The following is a 7,576-nucleotide window of genomic DNA, read 5'->3' on the forward strand; positions in this document are numbered from 1 at the left end:
ATGAGAAATGCTTCAAATCTCATTGCTGAAGCGGCATTCAACGAGTTTGTCGCCTCCAGAATTTTATTCAGCCAAATAACAAAAATTGTTTTCTCGTTGCCAAAAGTGCATTGATTGCAACGGTCTTTATTTTGATTAATAAAGTTTTGTTTGAGCTACGTGCATTTGAATTTAATAGTTAAAAACCGCAAGAACTTTCTTTCCAATCTAATAATAACACTTCTCAGACTTCCACTTTTATTTATTTCTTACTAACTACGTTTTCACGACAACATCAAAAAAGCTTCTTTTCCAGAACGCAGATCCGACAGACTCTTATTTTATTTTTCTACTTTTATCACGCGATGCGTGATGTTCGATTATAATTTCGTACATTTCACCGTTGAAAGTTTATGCGATTAATATCAAAAAGCATCGTGGATGTATATTACGAAACGCGAGCAAGTGAGATGGTTTCGAATGGTCAGGGAGGTTAGGTTAGGTTTGATCTTGGTTCGTAACCGCAGCCGGCCGTCAGCTCGTAAAAGACGTTATAAAATTCCGGGAGGGGGGGAGTTATGCGTGTGTTTAAAAAGCGTTATTAGGTCGACTTTATGGCTCGACTTGCTCGAAGCCAAGTTCCAGGATGTTTCTTTAAACTTACTTTCCCCCGTGAAGAAACGCGTTCGCGAATTCTTCAATCTCTTCGGGAGTTCTCGATGCACGGTCAGACACTTTTAAGCGGAGAAATTAAAGCTAGCTTTGCTTTCGCTTTTTCTCAAAAAAATAATTCTTAAATATCGTTATAATATCGTTATATATATTTAAGTTTTATATATCGTTTGTTACCTGCTATTACAACCTGCGCGATTTAGAAAATTTCAATCGAGAGCGAGAAATGAATATTCGATTTCCATTTGCATCCACGAAATTGTGGCAAATTGAAGATTAACCAGTCAGGGAGGAGAGCAGTATCCGCTGAAGAACCGAAATGAACGTAAACTTTAAGCTTCAGACTCTTAATATTTTTAAGAGGGGATAGTAATAGTACGGTTATTGATGTTAATTTTTTTTATTGGAGTAAGTAGGAACTGCAGGAGGGTTAATTTACTTGAGTCAATTCGTTGTTTGCATTTACGAATGTCTGTAATAAAAGAAATGGTTAAATAAAAGAATGGTTAACGAAGAGGTTCGAACTATCGTATTAATGCTGTCATATGACGTATTGCACGAGCAGGGATACAGATTAATAATTTCAATTGCCACACATGGATACGAGACCCGTCAACTAACACATAACAGTGGTACATACACGTGAGTACACACACTACACGTATTAGCTAGACGCTTTATTGATTTGCAAATCACTTGATGATACGCACTTAACACGTGGCAATGCTATTAATTAATTAACCTTCCTTATTCCGGAAAAGATATAGTTTAAATAAAATTTTGTAAATATTTTCTACTTCAGCAAAAAAATTCGAAAAATAATCCCACAGAAAGATTTCCTACGAAATAATTGAGCTTTGCTTTGTCAAAGAATAAAATTTATTAGAAAAAAATTATATATATATATATATTTTTATACTTCTGTCTCTCAGACAGATTCTATGCGTAAAAATTCGAGAGATTCAATTTTAGTAACCTTAAAAGGCGACACCACTCATGTTTAAAGAAAAAAAAAAAAAGCAACGAATAGATAAGGAGGTGTAATGGTGGCACAACTTCAATGACATAACAATATTTTATACGATCTTTTTATCATGGCGAGTATGGAAGAATTACGGGCGTGGAACGCTCTTGTTCCAACGTTTATATTGCTCCGCGGTAATTGTCTTTTTTAACTTTCGTACAGTTCGCGACACGAGCCGTGGGTCGAGTATAGAACGCTGTGCAATTTCGTAGCTGGCTTGCCAAGCTGGTGGACACGTTTAAACATTTCCCCGATGGCTTACCACCAGAACTTAGGGGAACCACTTAAGGCAGGTCCACGCTTGACGCGTGTCAATGATGTGTGTCATTGCTCGCGCGCATGTATGTCACGTAGTAGGTGGTCAAACGTGAGAACTTGCGAGTGTAAAAAAAAAAAAAAAAGATGCCATTCTTTTGTCGCCATATTGGTCCACGAGAAAGTTTCTCGATGAGCAATTTTTCATCTCCTTTTTTCTTTCTTTCTTTTTTTCTCCTTATTTGATCGTATATCACTCGAGTTTGATAAAAATGATACCGAAGAAAAGATCGAACATTTTGTTTTCTCTAAAAGATCTCTAATGGGAATATTATCCGAGTATCACTCGCTCTTCGTTATAAGACGTTCGTTAAAAACATACTTCCCTTTCTTTCCCAATCTTATTATTAAAAAAGATTCTGTTGCGAAGAATTCTCGAACGGATTTTAATTCTTTCTTTTTACTCGGAATAATTAAAAAAAAAATAACTAAACGTCAATATCCCCAAAGAAGTTAAAAGAAACCGCGAGAAACGTTTTATTTTAAATCATTCCATTTCTTTTCAAGAGAGAAACTATTCAAATATAATCGTCCAAGCTGACCAGAAAAATCTCTCCGGCATCCTAACTCATCCTCGTTACACGCGTATCACGACACGTCGCGAGTCGTTGGTTTTGGGAAAACAGCGGCGGAAAAGGCGTCCTTTGTCGCGAGCGTCGCCTCTCCCGAAGCATTGTGCGAGCGCGACTGAGAGTGGGGTGGCGCGCTCGTATGGTAGCGCGCATGCGCGGCGTTCGGGGTTGGTCGCGTTGCCTGCCTGCCGACCCGGCGTCGTCGGTAGTTATCGGCGGACCGCGATTCGATCCACGTCGCCTCGAGCCGCAACCGGTGGCGAGATGTAAACGTGACCGACGACACCATCGTTTCCAACGAAACCGTCGCATCGGCGTAGCCCTTGAAACGTGGCGGAGATCACCGTGGACAAGTAAAAGTATTCCCCCGCAGTGAAACCGTCAAACCTTGGATATTTTTTTTCACCCGTCTCGCGACATACATCGCGAATAAGTGTAGTGTGTGTTCGACGACCGTTTTTTCTTTTCTTTTTTATTATTCGTTTCTTCCCGTGTTTTTTCCCCGTGTTTTATTGGTGACACATCCAGGACACGATTCTTTACGATTCTTACGAGAATTTATTCGGACGCAACGTTCGCATCGACGAGGAGTTAGGTATGTTTATTTATTTATTTTTAACGGTGGTGGTGATTTTCGCGTAAAATGTCTCATGGTGTTTCCCACAGTGTTCGTTTTTAACGTTTTGAGGAATTGTATGTGTATCGAAAAAATTCGACGGAGGAGATTCGTAAATTTATTCGTTCGGGGAAGGCAGACAGAGGGGGAGGGAAGGGCGGAGGGATTGGTGTGTGACTTCAGGATGTTAGACGTTTTTTTAAAGACGAGAATTGACGGTTTACGAGTTTAGGAAGCGTTTTATTATCCGGCAATCGTACAGTGCGCAATTACTACTACGGCTACGTTTCGTTCGTAGAAGCAATTGTTGTGAACGTTTTTAATCAGGACGCTTAATTCCGCCGGCGGAATGGCTTTAACCTTCGCGTCGGTCCTTGAACTCGATCCAAACATTGTTTACCATTCACGTACAATTCACAGCTCTATTACAATTTTTCCTACGCAAAAATTTCATCAAAACGCACACTTATCTGTTCCCTCGGGTGCTTTTTACGCGTAGTCTCGTAACATGTACACTCGTGACAAATTATTGTCATGCCGCATACGAGAAGCATATATTCGAACTGGATTTTTATTTCATTTCAATTCAATTTCAAATTTCAAGTTTATCAAATTAACGGTTATTGGAGTCAAATTCGATATGACGTGTCCGTGATATTTTTTTAAAGCGTTTTAAAAACAAGATGATGGATGATTAATTATTTTTCATAGAAATATTATTGATTTTTGCGATTACTTTTTAATATAAATATCACCGCGAATGTCTTTTTTTCGCATTATGTATTTCTCTCATTTATATCGGTACTTTCAGAATCATCGTTTCTTCACTTTGGAACACGAAGGATAAATCGACAAACATTTTTCACAACGAATAAACGCGTTCAAACAAAACATTTCTTTTTTTTCAAAATCTTCTAAACCTCTCATAAAGAATCATAAACGAAAACTACGTCGACAACGCTGGATTGGTGGAAAAATTTTAAATTCCCCTCTCCCTTATTTTTTTTTTTAATACTCTCGAGGGTTTCGCTCCCAAACGCATCCTGACTCTTAAAGCGACTCAAATCGAAATTGAATTATCGACGAGCATCCTTTTCAAAATTTATCGGCAGATTTACGCGGCCCATTCGACGCGGCCGATTCCGGAGCCTCGTTAGCCGGAGAACGTTATTGTTCTAAAGGGAGCACTAATTACGAACGGGTTATATTTGTATCGGTGGTTCCGTGGGATAGAGTCGATGAGCGCTAATGTTTCGAGCGTGTTTCTCGGTACCGCGTGTGCAGTCGAACGTCGGGCATAGTTGGCGAGATATAGGCGAGTTGTGGCATCGGTATGGCTGATATTACCAGCCGGTAATGTACTGGCCGTCCCGTGCGCCGCGGCATTTCTCAAAACTTTGAAGCGGTCTGTGGTTACAGTTTGAATTGCTTCATTAGATCTTACTTGTACGGAACTAAAGCCATCCGGTTCAATCCCGATGCAACCTCTCCTCCCTTCCCCCTCCCTCCCTCCGTTCTCCTCCTCCTCCTCCTTCCCCTTCTTCCCATCTTTCTCCACTGTCTGTCTGCCTGTCTGACTGTCTGGCTGATTCCCTTTGTGAGATTTCCAACCGGCATCGGTTTCGGTTTTCGGTATGGCAAAGGGCTCTGCTTACCGCTTCTGCTTACTGCAGAATGCGCTCGGTGTCCGTGCAATGGGTGGTCTTCATACGTGGATATATAGTATATATATATATACAGTATATATATACGTACCGCGCACCTTTGTGTTCGAGACTTTTCTTTTCCCTTTCGTAACTTTTCAAGTTAGCAGGGATTTTGATCTGAAATTTGAAAAGTGGGAAAAGGAGGATTTGTTGGATGGGAAAGGGAGAATTTTGTCGAGAGATTGTTAGGTGTTTTGGTGCTATTTTAATGATCTTTTTTTTTTTTTTTTTTTCTTTTTCTTGCGAGAAAGCGTAGCAGATCGTAGCGTATTTACAATTTAATTTGATTTTCAAGAGGAATCGTTGAGCCGTGTCGGTGTTAATTATGTACAAAGTGGAATTTTTCTCTTTCTTAAATTTTCAACTTTCTTCCAACACCGACCGAGGTGGCCGAGAATCGAGACGACGTTTATTATGGCAACGAAGCGGAAGGGAAATATGGAAACGGACGACTGTGAGGAAAGCTGGCTAACGTTTCCGGTCGCCGGAATGAACTTTCGTTACGAATTCAACTTTTCGAGCAATTTTCATGAGAACCCCATGAAAGGGATCCCTTTCTCCCTCCCTTCCTTTTATCCTCTCCCCTCTATTTGATAACCAATGTAGCGTGAATGCTGATGCGTGCAATAGCTTCTCGAGTGGCGAAATTAGCCGTTGAAAAATATTAATATCGAAAGAAGTTATAATATTCACGAGGAGTTTTTCATTAAACGGTAATGATAACGGATGACGTAGAAACATTTTCGTACAAGATGCATTATTATCTTCTTTTGGATCCAGTGTCCGCTTAATCCTTTGGCACGTTTCGAGACAGTATCTCGATCCTCCTCGTTCCACTTGGCATGTCTTTCGCATTTCTTGGGTGTTTCTAGCGATCTCCTGGATACATTGATTTTAATTGAAATTTCTTTTTTTTTTCTTTCTTCAATCCAAGATTCCAATGCGCGATATCGGATCAGGTCAAAGCTCTTTTCATTTCTGCAATCCTTTTTTTTGATTCTTAAAAATTTTATGAGAGAGAAATTTAATTTTGTGTTTTCCGTTTAATCCATCGTTCTTTCAAAAATTTTTTCCCACGATTTTTTACTCGATCGAAAAGAGAATTTCTCGTTATAAAATATATAAAATAATATATAAAAAAAAACGTACGTACGATTTTTTACTCGATCGAAAAGAGAATTTCTCGTTATAAAATATATAAAATAATATATAAAAAAAAAAGATACGTACATTCGAGTATTCTCCGAATTTTTAATTTCCCAAAAATTACTCGGATTATCGTTTAATATTTTTCCAAAAATTTTCGGTGAAATTTCTTTCGCTAATGATCGCGAAGGAAAGGGAAACGTAAAAGGGGGATAATAATATTTGATTTATCCTCGTTGAATGAAATTTATACATATCGTTAATAGCGGGGCCAATACGCGGATTAATTGAAAAATAATTTGTTTTTCATTTATCGTATCGCGACTCGCAAAGCGGCGGCGTTTTAATTGGGACTGAAAAGTCGTCTGTTTCCGTCCCATTAGTTACTTGGCTTCCTTTCATTTTTCTCTATGCCTCCCCCCATCTTCGATATTAATTTCCAATAAAAAAATGCCGTACGAATCGTATCCTCCGTTGCATCACCTTATCACAGATTAATTCTCATTCGATAATTATATCGCCTCGTTAAACGTACGGATATCTCTCTATCACGAGTGGATGACATCCTGACTTTATAAAATAACGCTTTATACTATATAAATTTAATTCGATCTTCGAGCACGCGTACGGAGTTGAGTAAAAAATTGAAATTAAAAACGTAAGATGCAAGTTACTGATCAAATCAAAGATCCAAGATTTCCAGATTTGATCTAAATGCAATTAATACACGATCATTTCTCAAAGGATCTACTTAATTCAACTATCGGTGAAGAGGAATTTCTTCCAAATAATGAGATTAACTAGTAACTGAAATCGGATCAATATTCACCTTAAATGAAAAATATCAAATATCTGGGAGGAAAATGGAAATATTTAAAAAAAGAGAGAGAAAATCTCTCTCCAAAACTTACTAGTTCCATCTTCATTATTAAATCCCATCTTGAATTCTTTGTCCCCTACGAAACTTTTTCGGGACGCGTTCCTCGAGAATCTCACAATTCCTTACAATTCCTTCCCTACTCACGCAACGCGAAAAGAAACAGAAGGAGAGAAAATATCTCGATGACGAGAGACTCGTGTCTCGTCGATTGATTTACCCGTGCTCCGCTCAATCTCCGTTCCCCGCCACTTTTGAATAATAAATCCGCTAATAACAACGAGGGAGAGGGAAGGGGAAGGAGGAGGGAAGGGTATTAAATTTCGCGTAAACGAAGCAGCCGTACCGCCGCGAGTCGATACCACCTCCTCCCCTCCTCCTCCCCTCCACGCGCCCCTCCCCGCACACAGGTGCGCAGCCACCACACACGTATCGGTTGCTAATTGAATACACCTCCGGTCCGAACTTTAATAATATCAACAGTGATGCATACATTAAGCGGCGGGGGTAAATTAACCGACGTTTCTACCACCCTGCCGACTCGTAACTATCATTAACATGTCCTTAATGAAACGGGACGAGTTGCCGAATACGGATATTCCAGTGACTCGGGGTCCCAGGAACGATCTCCCTAAAATATACCTGCGTCCATATATACATATATATATA

At 39.4% G+C, this 7,576-nt stretch overlaps 1 protein-coding gene across 2 annotated transcripts in view; it reads left to right on the forward strand.

Annotated features, from left to right (window-relative positions):
- Positions 1-2,793: 2,793 nt before the first annotated feature.
- LOC122716943 overlaps positions 2,794-7,576 on the forward strand; it is a 349,442-nt gene continuing 344,659 nt past the window's right edge. For both annotated transcript variants that reach the window (XM_043940491.1, XM_043940492.1), the window contains exon 1: positions 2,794-3,157. The gene's annotated coding sequence lies outside the window, so the exon portion shown is untranslated. The remainder of the gene's footprint in view (positions 3,158-7,576) is intronic.

Source organism: Apis laboriosa, unplaced genomic scaffold (genome assembly GCF_014066325.1).
Source record: "Apis laboriosa isolate Shangri-la unplaced genomic scaffold, ASM1406632v1 scaffold4_cov146, whole genome shotgun sequence".
Lineage (NCBI taxonomy): Eukaryota > Metazoa > Arthropoda > Insecta > Hymenoptera > Apidae > Apis > Apis laboriosa.